We start from the raw sequence: 22203 nt of genomic DNA on the forward strand, positions 1-22203 counted from the left end.
CCTTTGAAACTAAGGGATGTGAGTTTAACCCATCTCGTGAATAATCCTTCCTCGAGGGATACGTACACATTTCAAGTGACTTGTACGAGTATGTCATACAATATTGTACAACTAGGAATATATGTATGTTCTTTTTCTTACCAGCATTTCTCCTCAATTTCCTTTCCAATAGAACAGGTTTGTATTTCATTTTGATCTCCTTTAAACATAGATAAGACCGTCATAGGCTAGTTTAAACGATCACTGTACACACGTGTAGCATTCACCCATTCTACCCATGATTGACAACCACACTATTCAAATTCTTGGAACTTCTAATTATATAGATCAATTTCGAAACAAACTGTTTGAATCATCTAGAATTTCACTGAGGACATCTATAATGAGATGAGAGAAGTTTTTTATTAACCAGAAACTCTTTCATTTGCATGTGACGTCCGAATCCTGGATTATATTCACACGCCCCAATTTGAGTAGTGTGGTTGTCAATCATTGGTAGAATTGGTGAATGTTACACGTAAACCAGCCTATGATGTAATAATAAGTTTAATATAACCCAGGATTTGGATATCACATACAAATGAAAGAGTTTCTTCTTAATAAAAAGCTTCTCATGTTCATCATAGATATCTTCAGAGAAATTGTAGTTAATTTCGAAATTGAACAATATAATTAGAAGTTCCAAGAATTTGAGTAGTGTGTTTGTCAATCATGGGTAGAATAGGTGAATGTTACAAGTATGTCAAGTGATCATTTAAATCAGCCTTTAACGGTCGTAAGCCCTATAAATGACCAGACTTCCATATTCTTCTTCATCTTTGATAAGTGTCAAAAAATAATATGAAAATAACTCCTGTAATTGGAGTTAATCCAGATTTTGCGAACAAGTTTTCGGATACACTCAAAATGTTGTAAATACATATATGTATTCTTAAATACATGTCAATTATTATCCTGAATTTGTGACCTGAAGACCTGATCCCATAAAAATGCATGATCAAGTGATTAGTGTCACGGACTGAGTTTCTGGGCTCATGTTGAGATTTAAAAAAATATATATATTGTAATATATGTGAGTTTGATCGTTATTTTCAAGAGACTTCCATATTCTTCTTCGTCGATGTTGAGATGTAAAAAAAAATTAATTGTAATATTTGTGAGTTCGATCGTTATTTTCAAAGAGGATAGTATGATTTAATTCTCCTTTCGCGAGTCTTGCATCTGACAAAGTCTTTCATGCGATCTCCACCGCGATGAGACGAGATCCTAATACCTACATTGTATGAACCAGGGTATCACATATAGCAGGGATGGTAAACCTTTTTGAGCCTGGTGCCATTTTTTTTTTCAATATTATAAGATGGAGCTTGCCACATGCCATGGAAATTAAAATCTATCAATTGTTTGTGTAACTTCAGATTTTTAATATAAGCAAAGCATTAATACACCAACAAAAAAAATACTACTTATTAATGACAAAATTAAATAAATAAATATAAAATGCTTCTTCTTCTTCTGGATGAAGTCATCTTCCCCTTCTTTCCATTTTCTCCAGTTGGTTGCTGCTTGTAGCCAGTTTTTACTGTCTAAGCAACTATGCCGTCGGACCATCTTTTTGGGGTCTTCCGACACCTCTTTTGTTCTCCCAAGGTCTCCATCGTTGAATTCTTGGGGTGCATCTTCGAAATCTCTATTGCAACACAAAAATTCACTTGATAAGAAATGTAGAACCCTTAAAACTTCATTTTTTTGAGATTTTCGTTGTTGATGCTAGATGCCAATTTTTTTTATATCGGGTTCATAGCTGGTATATTTCAATAGATTAAAAGCAGTAGTACTTAGTCTAAACATTTATTATTTTTTTGCATAATCACATTATATATTTTTTCTCTTTATTCACGTGCGTGCCACCTATGGCGCGCGTGCCAGGGGTTCACCATCCCTGATATATAGACATAAGCCCTTAGTATCTGCGCACGTCCTTACTCGTACATCTAATCCTTTGTTCTCAGACATGTAAGAACGAACAATAGACCGCGTAGTTGAGAGTACTCAAAGCAAATAGCATAAATGTCAACAGATATATAACATGACGTATTTAGTGAACATAACGATGTGTCTCCTGAAAGAATTGTCTGTTCATGTGAAAATGTACCTACCCTGATAATTTTCAAGAAACGCCTTCAAGATTGCCGTTTATCATATTGAAGTGGTAAGCTCGCTAAGCTACCATGATTGGAGATCCCCGGGTTAGATCCCCAAGAGGGTCAAAACAAATATTAGTGATTTTTCAGTCTAAGATTTATTTAGATCACCCTGGACTACCCCTACGGGAAGCAGCGTGATGGTAAGGCTGGTCAAGTGATCACTTTACCAGCCAAGACAGGTTATGGGCCAGTCAATTCCCAGAATTCCATATTCTTCTTCATCTATGTTGAGATGTCAAACACATTGCAATCAACCTTAAAGCCTACCCCTGACACGATGGTTGGTTCGTTCTTCTCCTTCAAACCTTATCCGCACCCAATGGTGCAAAGGGCACTGCATCATATAAACGTAGTGTCGTCTTGATCGTTAACACATTAAACGTGAGCAACCCTCCGCTTCAGGTACCAGTCCAGGGTTTTATTGAATAAATATTAGAGTGAAAAAATCACTTTTATTTATTTGACCACCCCCCTGGGAATCGAACCCGGGACCTCCAGAACGGTAGCCGAGCGTGCTGACTACTAGACTACGTAGCTGGTTGGTAAGTTAGTGAGTTAAATTTTTTTATCGACACACTTTACACATTCGCTTGAAATGAAAAGTTTAGCCGTCAGATAATTGAGTATTTTACTCTAAATTGAAATTCCAACCACGTCCTAGTCTGGCCATTCTCCCAGTACTTGTTAATGCATTCCCATTCCATCCCCCTTATATGAGACCCTAGTACAGGCGAATCAGACATAAACCTAAAAAAATATATAAGTTTCATTAAGCTCCAGTATTCGTTAAGTCGCAAATAATTCGAGTTAATTTCTCTAAATACATTTTTTACATTTTTTTTACATTTTTTGTAGGTGATTTTTTTCTTAAAACACCGTTTTTGTATTGAAAAAATATGTTTTTCCTTTAAATAATTATATGATTTTGAAAAGAAAGGAGTCATTGAAAGGTAAGGAGTTAAAAAATACATACAAAAATATTTTTTCTATGTGTATTATAAAAAAAATACCTGAAAGTGGTCAGGTTAGGAGTCGTAATAATCGGCGGGTATGTATGAGGAGATGCATGAACGTGGAAGAGGCGAAGAATGTTTGCAAGGACAGAGTGGTGTGGCGCTCTATTCTCTCTGCCTACCCCTGCGGAGAAGCGGCGTGATGGTTAGTTACTTAGTTAGTTAGTTAGTATTATAAAAAGCAAATAAATATCTAATAAACATTCTTTAAATAAAGTGACTGTGTAATTTAGTGTCGGGTTGTAGTCCCGTGGTTAGTGTCGCGGACTCTTAAGTCAGCGTTTCTCGGTTCGAACTCACTCTACCACAACTTGATACCTATTTCTAATAATGAGCCGCTTAGGTTCAATATTAGAAATTTGTGAAAATAATAAAAACACAAATATTTCTCTTTTTAAATTAAAAAAAAATATATACATACACGTATTTTTTTACCGCCATAGAAGTAACACGTGGAAAAACGTGTTACCTGTATTGCGGTCGGCCGGTGATTGAATTCTGTGTTACATTGTATCCCCTTAATTGATTCGGCTGTCGCTGTAGGTATTACTTGTAACTAAAATTTTACTTGTTAAATATTACTTATTCATAAAATTGATAAAATATTTTGAGATCTAGTGGTATTTACCACGTAAAACTTAAATTAATACAAATATTAGTTTTGATTTTTGGCACAAATTTTGAAAATCATGTGATAAGCGAATCCCTATATGTAAAATAATCCGGGGTTAAGATCCTTCAAACACAAAAAAGGTCTCTGCTTAGTAAAAGCTTTCTCAATCTTAAATAGATGACTCTTGTAACTCATGTACAGCTTCATAAGATTATTGATATGATATTTTTTGACATCTCATCAAAGATGAAGAAGAATATGGAAGTCTGGGCATTTACGGGGCTGACGACCGTCATAGGCTGGTTTAAGTGATCACTTTACACACGTGTAACATTCACCAATTCTACCCATTATTGACAACCACACTATTCAAATTCTTGGAAGTTCTATATATATGAACCAATTTAGAAACTTTGTTCTTGAATCACTAGAACTTCACTAGAGACATCTATTGGTGAGATGTAAAGAAGCTTTTTTACTAAGCAGAAACTCTTATATTAGTATGTGAGGTCCGAATCCTGGATTATATTCACACACATGAGAAACGCCAGAAAATACCATTTTCATTTTTATTATTAAGCTTATAATTTGACCAGATAGTTTATTTACAACATTTTGAGTGTGTCCAAATACTTGTTCACAAAATCTGGATTATCTCCAATTACATATATTGATATGTGTGGGAGTTTCAAAAATTTGGGTCGTATGGCAGTCCCTTATGGGTAGAATGGTGAATGTTTCACGTGCGTAAAGTGATCACTTAACTAGCCTATGACAGGTCGTAAGGCCTGTAAATACCCAGACTTCTATATTCTTCTTCATCTGTGTTGAGATATCGAAATGTGAGATATCTATTTTTGTGTCAAACATTTTGAGTGTGTCCAAACAAATGTTCACAAATCAGGATCATGTCTACTTAGGAGTTTTTTTTAAATTAAATAAAGCAAATTATTACTCTCGTTTATATATATTCCGTCATTAAATTTATGAGAACGTTTGTCATAATCCCTACGAACGAATTTCCTGGAAAAAAATTCAACTGTAAACATTTATAAAGGATATTTCAATTAAACTCATCTACATTATGAAATTAAAATGGAATTTATGTGGAAATAATTTCAACGTGGGATTTTAAAAGGTGAGATTTCATAATGGATATTTTCTATTTAAATATTTAAGTAATATTTATTTATACATATACACATACACACACACATATATATATATATATATATATATATATATATTTATATATATATATATATATATATATATATATATATATATATATATATATATATATATATATATATATATATATATATATATATATATAACGTGGTAATATTTTCCTTTTGAAAATTAAGTGTAAATAATATGTAAAGTGGGTGTATAATAATAAAATAAACAATGTGTTGCTTTGTAATTAAAGTTTATTCTTTATTTATCCTTATAATAATTTTTATATCTATCTATCTATCTATCTATCTGATTCTGACAGTTAATAATATTATCGGAAGTCTTTTGTTTTCTTCTGAGTTGGAACTGTTTTGTGTAGGTACTATTTGTAAGTACTTAATAAAATGTATAGGTAGGTACCTAGTTATTTTATTACATCTCTCCCCTTGGGGATGAAAATTCATAGTAAAATTTTCACTCGTCCTCCGGATCATCTTCTTGTAGTGAATGGACTGGTATAAGTTTAGTGATATGATAATTTTTTTTTTTTTTTTCTTTTTTCCTTCTTTTTTTCTTTCTTTTTTTTCTTTCTTGTTTTTTTTTCTTTCTTTCTTTTTTTTTCTTTTTTCCGTTCTTTTTTTCTTTCTTTTTTTTGTATTTTTTTTCCTCTTCTTGACCCTTTTAAAGTAGACACAGTTTTTTTTCAATCCATTTGTTTTTTTCTTTTGAATTCCTTCATTTTTATTCTGATCTCTTAAAGTATCTTCTAATTTAACCAAATTTATAACTTTTAATTGTTCATCTGCATTTTCATTCGATTTTAATACTGGATTCCTGCTTAGACAATCTACTTCTAAATTCTTCTTTCCTGGAGTATATTTTATTTTATCTTTCGTAGAAGTTTTTTCTACTTTATTTTTATTTTTATTTTTCAAGCACTGTTTCTGTGTTATTTGTATGTCTTCATTTTTATTCTGATCTTTTAAAATATCTTCTAATTTAACCAAATTTACAACTTTTAATTGTTCATTTGCATTTTCCTTCGATTCTAATACTGGATTCCTGCTCACACAATCTGCTTCGAAATTCTTCTTTTCTAATTAACAAAATTGTCGTTTTATAACGTGGTAATATTTTCCTTTTGAAAATTAAGTGTAAATAATATGTAAAGTGGGTGTATAATAATAAAATAAACAATGTGTTGCTTTGTAATTAAAGTTTATTCTTTATTTATCCTTATAATAATTTTTATATCTATCTATCTATCTATCTATCTGATTCTGACAGTTAATAATATTATCGGAAGTCTTTTGTTTTCTTCTGAGTTGGAACTGTTTTGTGTAGGTACTATTTGTAAGTACTTAATAAAATGTATAGGTAGGTACCTAGTTATTTTATTACATATATATATATATATATATATATATATATATATATATATATATATATATATATATATATATATATATATATATATATATATATATATATATATATATATATATATATATTTCTTCATTCCAAGTATATTAAATATTAGTTGACCAAATGCTGTCGAAATGCGTTCTCTCAAATAAATGTGAGGCTAAACGTTATATGACAGATGTTTGAATGGTGATTTATGGAAAGAATGCAAGGCTGAGATGGACATTAATAAAGCTAGGAGTCTATGTCAGGACAGAAGAGTATGTATTCCATCCTCTTACGCTATCATTGCAGGGAAACAGAATAATGGTAGTAGTTGTAACATCTTATTTCATTACTCCAGGGTGGTTTATTTCATTGTGTCAAAAATATTTCTCAAACCTACCCTACCTTCACCTACCGACCAACGCAACATCGAGTTTGAATCGGATCTAGCTGACTAACTGAACTTACTAACTACTAATCCCTTTCACTGCCAAAAATTAGGTGGTAGTTTTTCAAACTTGTATTCATTTAGATTGGCAGCGATAGAGACATTAAAAGCTTTTAATTGTACAGCTGATTTATAAATACGTTTAACCTTATTGCATGTTTAACCTTAGCTCGTAACGCATGTCTGTGGTAAAAACTTTAGTGCATGTTGGTCTTCGGGTCGACCAAAAATCGCATGTGTTAAACATTTTGTGTAGTTTTAAGTGTGTGAATGGTGCTATGGTGGTGAAGGGTGATATTGTTTGCATGCTGTAGTAGTGATTGTCCTGACGAAGAGACGGGTACGTCTCGAAACCGGTAGACATAAAAATCTCGGTGAGTGGTTATATACTAATATTATTAACATTTTTGTAAAAAAAAAAGTTTTATATTTTCTATAATTTTCAACAACATTACAAGTTAATCATAAAAAAAACGCTTTAAACGAGTGGGTCTGCCGGGACGCCTAGATGCTTCTGTATCAAATCTAGGAATGCGGTGGGACAACTTTCAATATATCTACCCTGAAAACGCAAAAATGATGATGCGTCGTTCATTTTAATATCGCTATATTTCTCTAACCGTTATTCACCCCGCAATTTTTCGCCGACAATTTAAATGGGCGAAACGGAGACAAGGTTTGGGGATATTATTTTGATTTGCATTTTCATTCCCGGGTGGTGAAAACTGCGCAAAAGCCTTCGTTAGTACCCCGCCAGGGGTGCGGGTCAACGCATTCACCGCAGGTTAATTATGCAAGGGAAGTGTTAAACTGTCGTTGCACTATTCGAACCGTTTAATCAATCTAGGGCCGGGTACAAACTTGAAACGAAGGATCCAAAACCATTTACTGATAGCATAGAAACAAGTTTACTGAAATTTACATTTTCACGGTTCATATTTATAAATCAGAAATAGTCGGCTGGATAAAACAATAAAAAATAGTATTTACGACATCTCATCAAAAATGAAGAAGAATACGGTAGTCTGGGCATTTACGGGACTGACGACCGTCATAGGTCGTATACCTATGACGGTCGTCAGCCCCGTCAATGCCCAGACTTCCATATTCTTCTTCATCTTTGATGAGATGTCAAAAAATAATATGAAAATAACTCCTGTAATTGGAGATAATCCAGATTTTGTGGACAAGTATTTGGACACACTCAAAATGTTGTTTAGAAAGAAAAGCATTCAAAACTAAATATAATAACAAAAATAATCTAATGTTATGATTTTTATACTCTCAATATTTCTTCTTCATCATTGTTGGAACCAAAAATGCACTAGTTTTGTGATTTCTCATTTAATTTAACTAAAAAAAACACTTTTTTATAAAATCACTATATATCTTATTATAACATATTATCACATGTAATTTATTTATCATGTACTAATTGGCTTCGACCAATTATAAATTTATATTATTAGATGTTATATAAAAATTAATTCAGGATTTAAATACCTATATAGGATACCATACTATTTTTTATATGGGTGAGTGATTGAATTTTATTTTAGTTTTTATTTTTAATACTTAACTGAAAAAAGTTGTAACAGGTGTTTTAATTACCATATAAAAAATCTATGGCCACCTCTTGTAAATTTATTTTAGAGTAAAAATATTAAAACAAAAGAGGCTATGTAAATTTTCATTGTGTTGAATATTATCTTCCCAAAAGACTGAAAAAGTTTAATCCGGCACATCCGGAAATTTCCTGAAACTTTTTCATGACTCCGTGCTGAGAATATTAATTCAAAAGTTAGGAGATAATTTTCAGTGGACTAAGCTTAAATATTAGCGAACTAATTGTTAAGGCACTTTTCAAGAAAATTACGGACAGATGATGTAAAAAGATAAACGAATTATGCATAATTCATGATTCAATAAAAAGTCACAATATTTTGAATGTGTCACAATTTTTTGTTCACAAAACTTGGTTTGTCTACTAAGGAAACATTATTATTTTCTTCTTCATCTCAACATAGATGAAGAAGAGTATGGAAATCTAAGCATTTACGGGGCAAACGACCGTCATAGGCTGGTTTAAATGATCACTTCTTACAATAGATATCTCTAGTGAAGTTCTAGTGATTCAAGCACAATGTTTCAAAATTGGATCACATATTTAGAGCTCTCAAGAATTTCAGTTGTGTGGTTGTTAATCATGGGTATAATTGGTGAATGTTACACGTATGTAAAGTGATCATTTTAACCAGCATATGACGGTCGTTAACCCCGTAAATGCCCAGACTTCCATATTCTTCTACATACATGTTGAGATGTCCAAAAGTAATATCTCAAATACACTCACCTCACTACCTTCTGATATATTTAATACCTAAGACTTAGTAACGAATAGCATACTAATCGGTTAGCCGAAAATGTAATAGCTGCTCATTAGTCACATCTCTACTTTAAACAGTGATGATATTTACTTTCACATTCGTTGACAGCAATTTGTATGTCTGCTTAGTAAATAGAAATATCTACATGGGTCATCACACCTTTATGACCGTCTCTTGTAGAATTTCTATACAACTGATGTTTTCAGTAATATGAAGCTTAATACGAGCATTATTAATTTAATCGTCTGTGTCTAGCCGTTTATGGCGAAAGCTTAATAAACGCTTTGGCTGTGTCTCGAGAATTAAGTTACCATCATATTCAACCAAACGTAATTACTTTATACATAGTTAATACTATTAAACTCCGATTATACAATTATGCACACCGAGATTTGTTTCATCAAAAGTTACTTGTTAATTGTTTCAGATGGTAATATGGTATTTTTATGGTCATTTTTCCCACCTGGATATTTATTTTCACTTTATATTATATATGTTTATATGAATGAAAAATAATTAGAGAATTTGCGTTTTTTTAATGTACATAAATATTTCGATTTCATTCTATTTTTGTAGGCCTAAGCGGACTGTTGTTCGAAAAAGAAATCAAATTGAGATGTTGAGAATCTTGCAAAGAAAGTATAACTGAGATCTTTTAATCAATGTGTATTTGTAAAATATATTTCCGAATTATTTGCTTACTTCGTGATGACTTTAACCAGCCACGACAAGTTAAAAACCCTGAAAATACTTAAGACTTCCATTTTTTTCTTTATTTAAGATGAGATTTCAATATGAATAACTTCTACGTGGAGTCAAACCCAGATCCATCTATTTATTCATATAGCGTTTAATTTTTAAAACTCCATTTTAATTTATGTATTAATTTTCAAATGAAATACTAGTTTTTGAGTGTACTAAGTTGTATTTTATTTAAAAAAAACACATAAAAATTAATATTGTGACAATTGTTACGCCTAGTTATGGCATTTTCAAACGAATGTGAAGATTAAATGGACTGACAGTCCTTATATAGCCATACGATTCTAGGTGCTTAAGGGGTAGTTTTAACATGTGCAGTAATAATTTATGGGTGCAGTTATAATTTATGGGAGAAAAATCTATGTTTGATTAAAAAAATAATACATAAACCCAGATCGACTAAGATTTCAACACCTTCAATATATTGTGAATTATTTTATCAATCATATTTTATATTATCAATGTGTACTGAAAGTTGAATTTTAAAATACATTCTGTTTGAGAACTACTGACTGTGTCGTCTTGGCAGTCTCAGTAAAATAGATACCGTGTAAGGGTTTTTCTCCCTTAGCACATAATTTTCTCTTACCTTATCTGTCTTCCGACACCTCGTTAACTGGCTGCAGTTGCTTGTATTGCTTCTAAATGCGGCAAAACCAAACAAAGTGTTCCAACTTCTGCCTTTATACATAACTAACTAACTAACCATCACGCCACCTCTCCGCAGGGGTAGGCAGAGAGAATCGAACGCCACACCACTCTGTCTTTGCAAACATTCTTCGCCTTTTCTACATTCATGCATCTCCTTATACATACCCGACGATTATTACGACTCCTGACCCGGCCGCTTTCAAGTATTTGACATGCCTGATTGTGTCAAGATATCCTCGATCTTCCTCTGCTTCTTTTTCCAACTACATTCGCCTCATAAATTTGTTTAACCGTTCTTTCCTTATTCATACGTTCCACATGTCCAAACCATCTCAACACACTTTTCTTAATTTTATCGATAATACTTATCTCAGCCTTTATACATTATATGTTTAGTACAAAATTCAAGCAACGTCTCTCTTTCAGTATTACCACATGTTTTTTTTGTGAATTTATCATTTTTTTTGAAAATACTAGATTTTAGTTGCAAAAAAAATACAATTTCACTCATACGGAGGCTCAAGTTATTAAAGAAAAATATTTTTATTAAATAAATTTGTTGTATTTTTTTTAAGTATTCAAAAACAAGGAACATTTGCTATAAAAATGAAATGTTACAAATATAAATTGATTCATTCAAAGTATTTATAAAAATATCCTGCAAAGAATTTAAAAAACAAAAAACTGATCTCATGATTACTTTAATTTGATAATTGATTTAAAATAATGAAATTTAATTCAAAAGTAAGATATACTTATTATGTTTTAGAAATTGTTATAATTATTTCATCAAACAAATAAAATTTTCAGAAAAAAGTGGTAAACCAAAACAAAATATTCAATTCAGTTACAATGATTTTCAGGTTGTGCGAAAAACTGAAACCTGATAGAGTATTCCGAAACGCATCATAAAACCCGTTTACTGTCACACCCTTCATGAATATCGTACCTCTCCCACCCCAGTGATACGTTACATTTTATAACGTTATGTATTCGAGATAAATCCCTTCTCTCTGCATACTACCCTGTTCTGTGTAGCAGTCAGTAAAGTGGATTAAATGTGCAGTGCTGTTAATTATTCATGCCCTGAAACTGCATTGCACTCTTTTCAAAATGGTAATTTTTAATTTAGTTTTTATTTTCAAGAGAAAACTCGTCGTGATAAGTTAAATAGAGTAAAACATAAATGTGCCTTAGTCCTTTGTATATAAATTTTTATAAACGACGAATGTACATGCAAGGAGATGAATAATGCTCTTGAGGTAGTATTTTACGAAAATTAATTATTCAAAATTATTTATATATTCTTCTTCTTCTACTTCGTTTTCCTTTTTGCTGAAGATTGTGACCCTCCACAATGAGGTATTTTATTCACAACATTTTGAGTGTATCCAAATACTAGAGACATCTATTTGTGAGATGAAATTCTTTTCATCTCACCAATAGATGTCTCTAGTGAGGTTCTAGTGATTCAAGAACAATGTTTCAATTTTAGTTCATATATATAGAACTTCCAAGAATTTGAGTAGTGTGGTTGTCAATAATGGGTGGAATTGGTGAATGTTACACGCGTGTAAAGTGATCACTCAAACCACCCTATGACGGTCGTCAGCGCCGTAAATGCCCAGACTTCCATATTCTTCTTCATCTTTGATGAGATGTCAAAAAATAATAGGTATTTTATTGTCCCTAAAACATTTTGTATAGTTGTCCTCTATCTCTTCCAAAACACCGCCATCCTCATTGTTTCAACCACTGACGAACTTCTGGTAGCCTGGTCAGTCCACCTAATAGTCGATCTTCCCCTTACATAAAATGCATTTTAGTGCACTTAGGTGAACTTAGGTGAACTTAGGTAGATTTCAGACCTCAGCATTTAGTACTGTTCTGTAATCCTTAGTGCATGTTGGTCCTCGGGTCGACCAAAAACACTTGTGAATAACATTTTTTGTAATTGTAGTTGTTAGTGTGTGAATAATACTATGATAGTAACATGTAGTAGTATTGTTTGCTTGCATGCTTGTTTAGTGATTGTCCTTATGACGATACAGATACGTTTCGAAACCTAGACAAAAATTTTGGTGAGTGGTTATGTACTAACCTGACGTTTTTATAAAAAATATACATGAAAAAGCATATATTTATATTAGATTTAAAAATCAAATGTCTGGTCGTAAGTCCTGGAATGCTCAAACATCTTTTTTCTTTTATATACAAACGTTGTTTGTCAATGTAAAGTTGAGAAACCTTAACATCGATAAACAATTCATATGGAAATAATCCACTGTCTAACAGAATAAATAATAAATAAAATAACATAATTCGTATCGTAACTTTTAATATAAAAAGAACGAAAAATTTATAATTGGACACAAATAAAACAATACAAAGCTTAATCGAGGGCGTATTTATTTAAAATAAAATAATATCGAAAACTCGGTAAAATATAGTTTTTTTTTTATTATCCGCTTAAAAAACTTTACCTTACCTTCTAAAAGGTTATGATTAGTTCAGCAAAATCAAATATTTTTCAAATTTTTAGTACCCAACATTTTCATTCTAACTATATATCTTAGTTTAAGTACTTTTTTATGTTTGAGTGAATCATTCGACAGACAAATTAATCGCATAACTCGATTATTGGCATTAGAATCATCCCAACCCTTTACAGAGCGCTTTCTGATTTCACAAAAATAAACTTTCGAGTACATCAAGATTTCTTTGATTTTGTGTTTAATAACTTGTTCGCAATTTAAGGGTAAACCTCGCATAGTTGAATACCTTTAAGGAAACTTACTCAAGGGCTGCGTCTCAAATATTTGGTCCCTAGAGAGAGCTATATTGTGGGTTGGGTATTTATGGCATTTTGGGAACAGGTAATAATTTTCACTATTCAGGATTAACGCTCCACGCGAAACAAGTAATGTGCTACTTAAGCTCAATGCTTTATGGTATATTATACAATGCGTGTATAATATTTCAGTAAATTATTCGAACTATTCTGCTATAAGCCTTCATTTTTACTAAAGAGAAACTACAAAGTGTACCAAATAACGCATTTGTTTACTATACTGAACGTCCAGATTTCGAATTCCAAGGAGGATCAATATAAAAATATCGCGAGGGCTTTTCAATTAATACGAAAACTAACGTTATAAAACGAAAATTACTTAATTCAGAAGTTACATGTCTGGGTCCCCTTCAAAGGAGTCACTTCCCTGACGCACACACTTCGCTCACTCCTTTCAAGAACGTCATTGATCAAATAACTTGATTTTTTAGGAAAACGTTTTTAAAGTTTAAAAATAAAATGAAATATATTAAAAATAAATATCAAGCCATTTATTGAACTTTTTACTGTGCAACAGATCTTTTTAGGTTTTTTCTCCATTTGAAAAATATTATGTATATTTAAAAAATTATTAAACAATACCTTTTCTTCAAAATGCAAAAACAATACTTTCTGCCCTGTAGCGGGTAAATATTTAGTTAAAAATATGCCGCTTTTGCTGGGATAAAGTAAAATTTTTGGGCATTCAGAAAACATGCACAACTGAAAGTTGATGATTTTTATTTATGACGTTCTTAAAAGGAGTGAGTTACTTATCCCAAAGGTATTTAATTTTTATCCACATACTAATATTAGGTTTACGTGAAATAAAATTAAGCTAGTTTGATTCTCATTTTAAACATGATCTCATTAGTGTCAGAATAGTACAATTTATCTGTGAGTATAATAAGCCTGTTTATATGTGTTATTTAATATTGTATAATAAACACAATAGCTAAATTATGTATATACTCTAAAACTCAAATGCTGACGTTGCGCCATAAATTATTTAAATTTATGGACTAACTAAGCAAATAGATTGCTACGAAATAGTTTGTAAACTGGGCAAAATTTATTTCATATTATTTCAAATAATATTGAAATTCTCGATTAAAATAATGTTATTTCAAATAAAATCATAATTTTCAATTTAATGACATAAAATATTTTTTTAATGATCTATTATGCCTGCTTTACTGAATTACTTATGAACTTAATAATAAAATCCATCCTCTCTGCCTACCCCTGCGGGGAAACGGCGTGATGGTATTAGTAGTAGTAGTAGTTAATAAAAAATATTTAATTTAAACTAAATAATACTGTTTATAAACCGGATAATATTTCATATCATTTCAAATAATATCAAAACTCTTATTTGATTTGTTTTTTTACACTCTTATCCGCACACGATGGTGCATTGGGCATTGCATCATGTAACGCATTTTAATCTTGATCGTTAACATATGAAGGAAAGGTGATCAGCCCTCCACTTCAGGTACCAGCCCAGGGTAATATTGAATTAATATTACAGTGAAATATTACATTTATTTATTTAACCTCCCTCCCTGGGAATCGAACCCGGGACCTCCAGTACAGTAGCCGAATGTGCTTAACATTATATTGCGGAGGCAGATATAAATATGTTTATAAAAATATTTATATGTATATATATATATATATATATATATATATATATATATATATATATATATATATATATATATATATATATATATATATATATATATATGTCCGCGGTATATATATATATATATATATATATATATATATATATATACATATATATATATATATATATATATATATATATATATATATATATATATATATATATATATATATATATATGTCCGCGGTATATATATATATATATATATATATATATATATATATATATATATATATATATATATATGTCCGCCTCCGTAGTGTAATGGTCAGCACGCTCGGCTACCATTCTGGAGGTCCCGGGTCCTCGATTCCCAAGGGGGGTAAAATAAATATAAGTGATTTTTTCACTGTAATATTTATTCAAAATTACCATGGACTGGTACCGGAAGCAGAGGGCTGATCACCTTTCCTTCATGTATCAACGATCAAGATAACACTGTGTTTATATGACACAGTGCCCTATGCACCATTGGGGTGCGGATAAGGGTTTTATTATTATTATTATTATTATATATATATAAATATATATATATATATATATATATATATATATATATATATGTATATATATATATATATATATATATATATATATATATATATATATATATATATATATATATACATATATATACATAAATTTATATATTTTTTTGTTACTAACAAGTTAACCATTACGCCACTTCCCCGCAGGGATAGGCAGAGAGAAATCGAACGCCACACCACTCTGTTTTTGCAAACATTCTTCACCTCTTCCACTTTCATGCATTTCCTCGTACATTTATTATCTCAATAGTGATCTCTTACATGTGTTTCGTTTGAATATTATACATGTGGATTTTTGTGTTCATCTGCAAAGCTGAAGTCAAATCTATATACAGTAAATAAAATAAATATTTACTGGAAACGTAATTCATACATTATCATTTTTATTACAACGATTTTCAGTCTCGCTTGAAGATGATTTAGATAAAAATCCTTTGAATTTTCATAATGTAATTTCTCGGTACATTGAATTCGCAAAAGTATTTTCATTCCACCCTTTTCTGTATTTCCACAGAGGAGAATTCCACCAGTGATAATGTTATATTATTCAGCCCTTTATTCATAATAATAGAACGAGTACCACGAAAAGAGGTTACTGTCAAGTCAATTCTACTTTCTTACGTCTGAAGTTACGAATGTTAGAATAAAACTTAAGGGTCTTTATATATGTGAGCATAACAACCTTTTTTATACTTTTTTTTCACTAAAAATGCAAGAATTTGTGAAAACAACAATACGACAATGATTTAAGTTTTGTACTTACATTTCTAAGTAGAGTAGCATTTTATACAATTAAATTAAATTGAAACTTTATGTACATATGTACAATATTTTGAGCGTTCACAAATCTGAATTATCTCCACTTAGAAGTTATTTTTTTACAGCTCAACATAAATGAATTAAAATATGGAAGTCTTGGCATTAACAAAGCTTATGACATAGGCTTGGTTAAGCGATCACTTTACACACGTGTAACATTTACGAATTCTACCCATGATTCAAATTTTTTAATATTCTATATATAGAATATTAAAAAATCCGCCTCCGTAGTGTAATGGTCAGCACGCTCGGCTACCGTTCTGGAGGTTCCGGGTTCGATTCCCAAAGGGGATAAAATAAATATAAGAGATTTTTTCACTGTAATATTTATTTAATATTACCCTGGACTGGTACCTGAAGCGGAGGGCTGATCACCTTACCTTCATGTGTAAACGATCAAGATAACACTGCGTTTATATGACGAGGTTTCCTATGCACCATTGGGTGCGGATAAGGGTTTTATTATTTATTATATAAATGTTTATCAAAACATCAATTTTTTTAAACAGATTGCAATCTGTTTCAAACATTCGTGGGTATACAAACCCACGACGAAAAAAGAGATTATATTCTTTTGTATTATCACTAAAATATAAAGATTATAACAATATTGCACATTTCGCTTACTCCTTTCAAAAATGTCATAAATCAAAAATCTTGATTTTTCAGGAGAACGTTTAAACGTTAAAGTTTAAAAATATAATATAAAGTATTACAAATAAATATCAAGCCACTTATTGAACTTTTTATTGTGCAACAGATCTTTTTAGGTAAAGGTTTTTTCTCCATTTTAAAAATATTTTGTTTATTTAAAAAAAATAATTAAACAATACCTTTTCTTCAAAATGCAAAAACAACACTCTCTGCCCTGTAGCGGGTAAATATTAAGTTAAAAATATGCCGCTTTAACTGGGATATAGTACATTTTCTGGGCATACCGAAAACATGCACAACTGAAAATTTACGATTTTTGATTTACGACGTTCTTGAAAGGAGTGAGCGATTTGTACTGTAGTTTTCCGACCAATATCTTCATGATTTTAGAGTGAAAATGTAAACACCATATTATAATAACACTATCAATAAATTTTGTACGAGCTCACTTGACTTTTATAGCTAACACCTAACCTCGACATTAATTTTGTTAGTGCATCCAAGCTTCCGATATTCGCATACTATTAGACGTGATGCACATAATTTCAATTAAAGTAATGTGTTTAACACGAGGCGCTGCTTCTTCCTATAAACCGTGTAAAATTCCATTTAGGAAACCAATTTCTCTTATTTTAGTTAAATAAAAAAATCATATTTTAAACATACTATTTCTATCTATTGTCAATATATTTGAAAAAAATATCATATTCATGTTACATTTTGTCATCTCAACATAGATGAAGAAGAATCATCTGTCATCAGGTGCGTGCCTTTCATATAGGCAGAAAAGCAGTGCCTATCCTAACTTACCCGCGTGACATAAAAACGACAAGTTCCTACCCTACCTTACTAAAGAGTACCAGTTTACCTTACTACCTACCTCTTCTGCCTACCCTAGCAAGTATTACCTATCTTTCCTTACTACTCACCTCGACTGCCTACCCTAGTATGTAGTACCCAGCTTACCTTACCTCCTACCTCTTCTGGCTATTCTAATTAATTCTCTGTACACACCACTGCCTGTATTGACTGCACGCACTAGGTTGGTTATCACCAGGTCATAAGCCCTGTAAATACCCAGACATCTATATTCTTCTATGTTGAGATGTCAAAATATTTGACCTTTTGTTTACTTTTATCCTGTCAACTGTAGTTTTCCAGGGTAAATCATATTAATGACATTTTCTTCTTGAATGAGAATTTATGTTTTTCTCCTTCTCATATTTACTTTGGTTGAATGCAGACAATGAATTCTATTCCCTCGCATAATTTTCTCATCTTTTGTGCAGTTCTGTGATGCTCCAACTCATTTTACACACAAAAGCACAAAACTGCATTCGGCGAAACCCGAGCACCAATGCCATTCCCAGCGGGAGTGTAAGGAATAGAAATCAGATGGTAAATTTAATTAACTCTATGAAAAAGCAGATTTGTGAGTGAAAAATGGAGATGGTTGATGATCAAAATATCATTTTATGATAATTAATTCGTACTGAGATAAGCATCATCGACAAAATTAAGATCAACGATCGAGAAAAGAAGTTAACGATCAAGATAACACTGTGTTTAAATGAGGCAGTGCCCTATGCACCACCGTGGGAGGATGAGGGTTTTTAAGAATTTTTCGTTTTTAAAAACATCTTATTTTAATCAATGAAAAATAATCGCGATATGGCGGAAAGACCATGAAATATTTTATAAATACAACTTGTTTTCTTTAAATGCTTCACAAAAAATATAATCGCATGATTTAAAAATAGTGACAAAATATTTGCGAACAAAAAAATATTTTTTTACAGAAGTGATAGAAATAAGATTCGTTGTTTTAAGGATGACGTAGGTTTTTGATAAAAGATTTTAATTAATTATTATAAAATTAGAGTTTATTTTATAAATTTTCAATGCTGCGATTATTTATTTGATATATGAATTATGAATGTACTTATTTTGATTTATTATTTAAAATCTCCACAAATGAAAACTGTATAGGCCTCTGAAGTTTCGTATAACATACAATAAAAAAGATATCACATAAAATAATTTTAAAAACATTTTATTAAATATATATATAATATATATTATTAGAATTTTATAGTTAATTTTAATGCATTTTGAAGAAGACTGTTCATTACGAAACCGTTCGACATTATAATTAATGCAAAATAAGCCATAAAGTTTTATTTCATTTTAAACAAAGTCAAATTCCTGAAGTGTTCTATCGTTTTGAAATATTCTAAAACTACGCAAATTCACGGATGCAGTTTATCTTTTAAAAGTTTAGTTTATATTTTCTTATTTAATTTAAAATACGTCAATGTGTCTATAGTATTTACAATGTAAACATATTTATTATGAATGTTACATGTTAGTAAAAGTACTGACACATAGATGTCAAGGTTAGTCAGTGTGGAGATAAAGTACATAGTGATAATGAATCTACGAGACGAGCCCATCGATATCGTCACAGCTGTTTTTTTTATGTACAAATTATGTAGTTCGATTATCATACCGGGTTGAAAAGGTTATGAGTATACCATGGATGTAATAATATTAGGACATTGTTTGAAGATATAAGTAACGACGAAACCACTGAACGAAACATAGATGAAGAACTGGAATCAATTGTAAAAAAAAATCATAGGTACTGCAAAAAAAATTAAAACTTATAAAACTATAATAATCATTATTACCAACTTAATATCTTCTACGTCTTATTCCTCATTGCTGAGGGTTGTGACCCTTGTGGAAGCAATGAATCTTCTCCAGTCATCCCTTGACTGCGCTGCACGTAGCGCTCCAACCACCGAGGCGCCTGCTGCTGCCTTCATTTGATCGGTCCATCGTGTGGGATCTTCCTCTCCCTCTCTACCCGTCCAGGCTACCGATCACAACCTAATATAAGAATGATTTTAACATTTTATTTATGTAGTTTATCATAGAAACCGAGAAGGCCAAGGAAAATTTGTCATGGTCAAGTATTTCAAATACCTGGATGTGGTCAAGCCAGGAGTCGGAATAATTCGGAGTGTTTGTATGAAAAGATGTATGAATATGAAAGAGGCGAAGATTGTGTACAAAGACAGATTGGTGCGTTTAATTCTCTCTGCCTACCACTGCGAGGAAGCGGCGTGATGGTAAGTTAGTTAGTCAGTTTAATATAAGATAAATGTGTAGCCTACTTTCAAAATCCGCCAGATCCAATTTTATAAGACTTTAAAATAAATACTCTATCGGAATGCCAATTGTGGGTTTTATTGTTTAAAATATTTATATGCATGAAAACCCTGCTAAAAAAACTAATATATAAAATATAAAATATTCATGAAACTTGCCTTCTGACCCATATCGGCCAATCAGAGAGCGGGGATAGGTCAAAAATTATGATGAAGACATCATTATCGGTTTGTGTCTCGTGTTTTTTTTTAAATAGTGAAAAACATTCCTAAAGAATAGGAAACTCTCTATTTCATAATATTTTATCTAGAAATGGTGGGTTGATCTGAAATCGATCTCATAATTCGGCCATGTCGTATTTAATTCTTTCGTATAATTTAATAAATAAATAATGGAAAATGTGCCTTCGGCACGGGTTTTCTAGATGAGGATACACTGTTTTAATTTTTAATTATGTGTGTGCTGAAATAAATTAATGAATAACGACATTTTAAAAAAAACATTCGAAGATGATAAAAACGCAATTTTTTTTAATAATATCGAAATTAATTCAAATAAATTTACAAATTAATTTGGTTACCGACACGTTTGTTGGGGGAGGTTTATAAAATTGACATATTTAGTAGGTTATGCAATACTAACACAGGAAAAATGGGATATAAAGCTCGAGTAGCCATCATTAGTAGCGCATTTTTATCGATTGTTGCGCGGTATCCTGAAATTATCCGGAACATTAGTCTGTATGTTCCCGATAGTTACCTAAGACAGCGTCGGCATAGATTGTTTCACATTCCTATACACAGGACCAACCTGCCGATGGTTATGCCTGTTGGAAGAGCTACCGCTATGTTGAACAATATTACATTGGATATTGATCTGTTCCATGTGTCTGAAGAAGTTTTCCGAAGCGGGATTCTTCTACACCTTTAGCAATAGTTCTTGCATATATTTTATTTTAATGTATTATTAAGGTATAAGGTCTAAATTTTTATAGTTTGTAATGCATTTATTAATTGAAATAACTTAATTCAATTCAATTGAAATTGAATTGAAATAAACTCTTCACGACGACACTCACACATGGCAGTAATCCCGACTATTTACTCTGAGCAAGTGATAACTGCAACAGTCAAAACTTCGTTCACGGTGGCATTGTAATATAGGTGGCACTGAAAAACTGTTATTTGAATTTCATGGTTTTCGAGAAAATTTCGATACCGACGTTGAAATTTCCGACACTCGAAATACCGTCATATTAACACTATCAACGCGTGCATAATATTTGAATTAATATTATTATTGTTACACCTACATAAGAACCGCTCCATTTATTTTTCATCCATGGAAGGTAGGTACCTACCTTCTCTTAAGTAACGTTAAAAAATATTTAGGAGTCATTTTATTTAAGAAGAGGTGCAATCAAATCGTATTGAATACGAAGAAATTAAAAGAACAATCTCGAAGCTTGTTTCTATAAAAATGTGTACTTTCTGTATCTGAATTTTCTAAATATACCATTGTCATTTCTATACAACAAGATATTGGTTTAGATTTAGGATATTTTTGAAATTGTTTATTTTTGTTTAGTATTATATGTTTATGTTTTTAAAATTATGAATAATTAAATACTGGTTTTATATTATGATAAAAACTTAATTACACCCTCGGTAAAAATATACGAGTATATTCAAATGTGCTAGGGCAAATGGCTACAAGTTGAAAACAGTAGTTTTGAGATAAACGAGTTAAAAGTTAACTGGAAATGCCAAATCATGTATAAAATACAATTTTGAGGCTACTTGGATATTAAATATCTCG

This window comes from Brachycentrus maculatus, unplaced genomic scaffold (genome assembly GCF_059751285.1).
Source record: "Brachycentrus maculatus isolate JH-2025_06_01 unplaced genomic scaffold, ASM5975128v1 h1tg000004l, whole genome shotgun sequence".
Taxonomy (NCBI): Eukaryota; Metazoa; Arthropoda; class Insecta; order Trichoptera; family Brachycentridae; genus Brachycentrus; species Brachycentrus maculatus.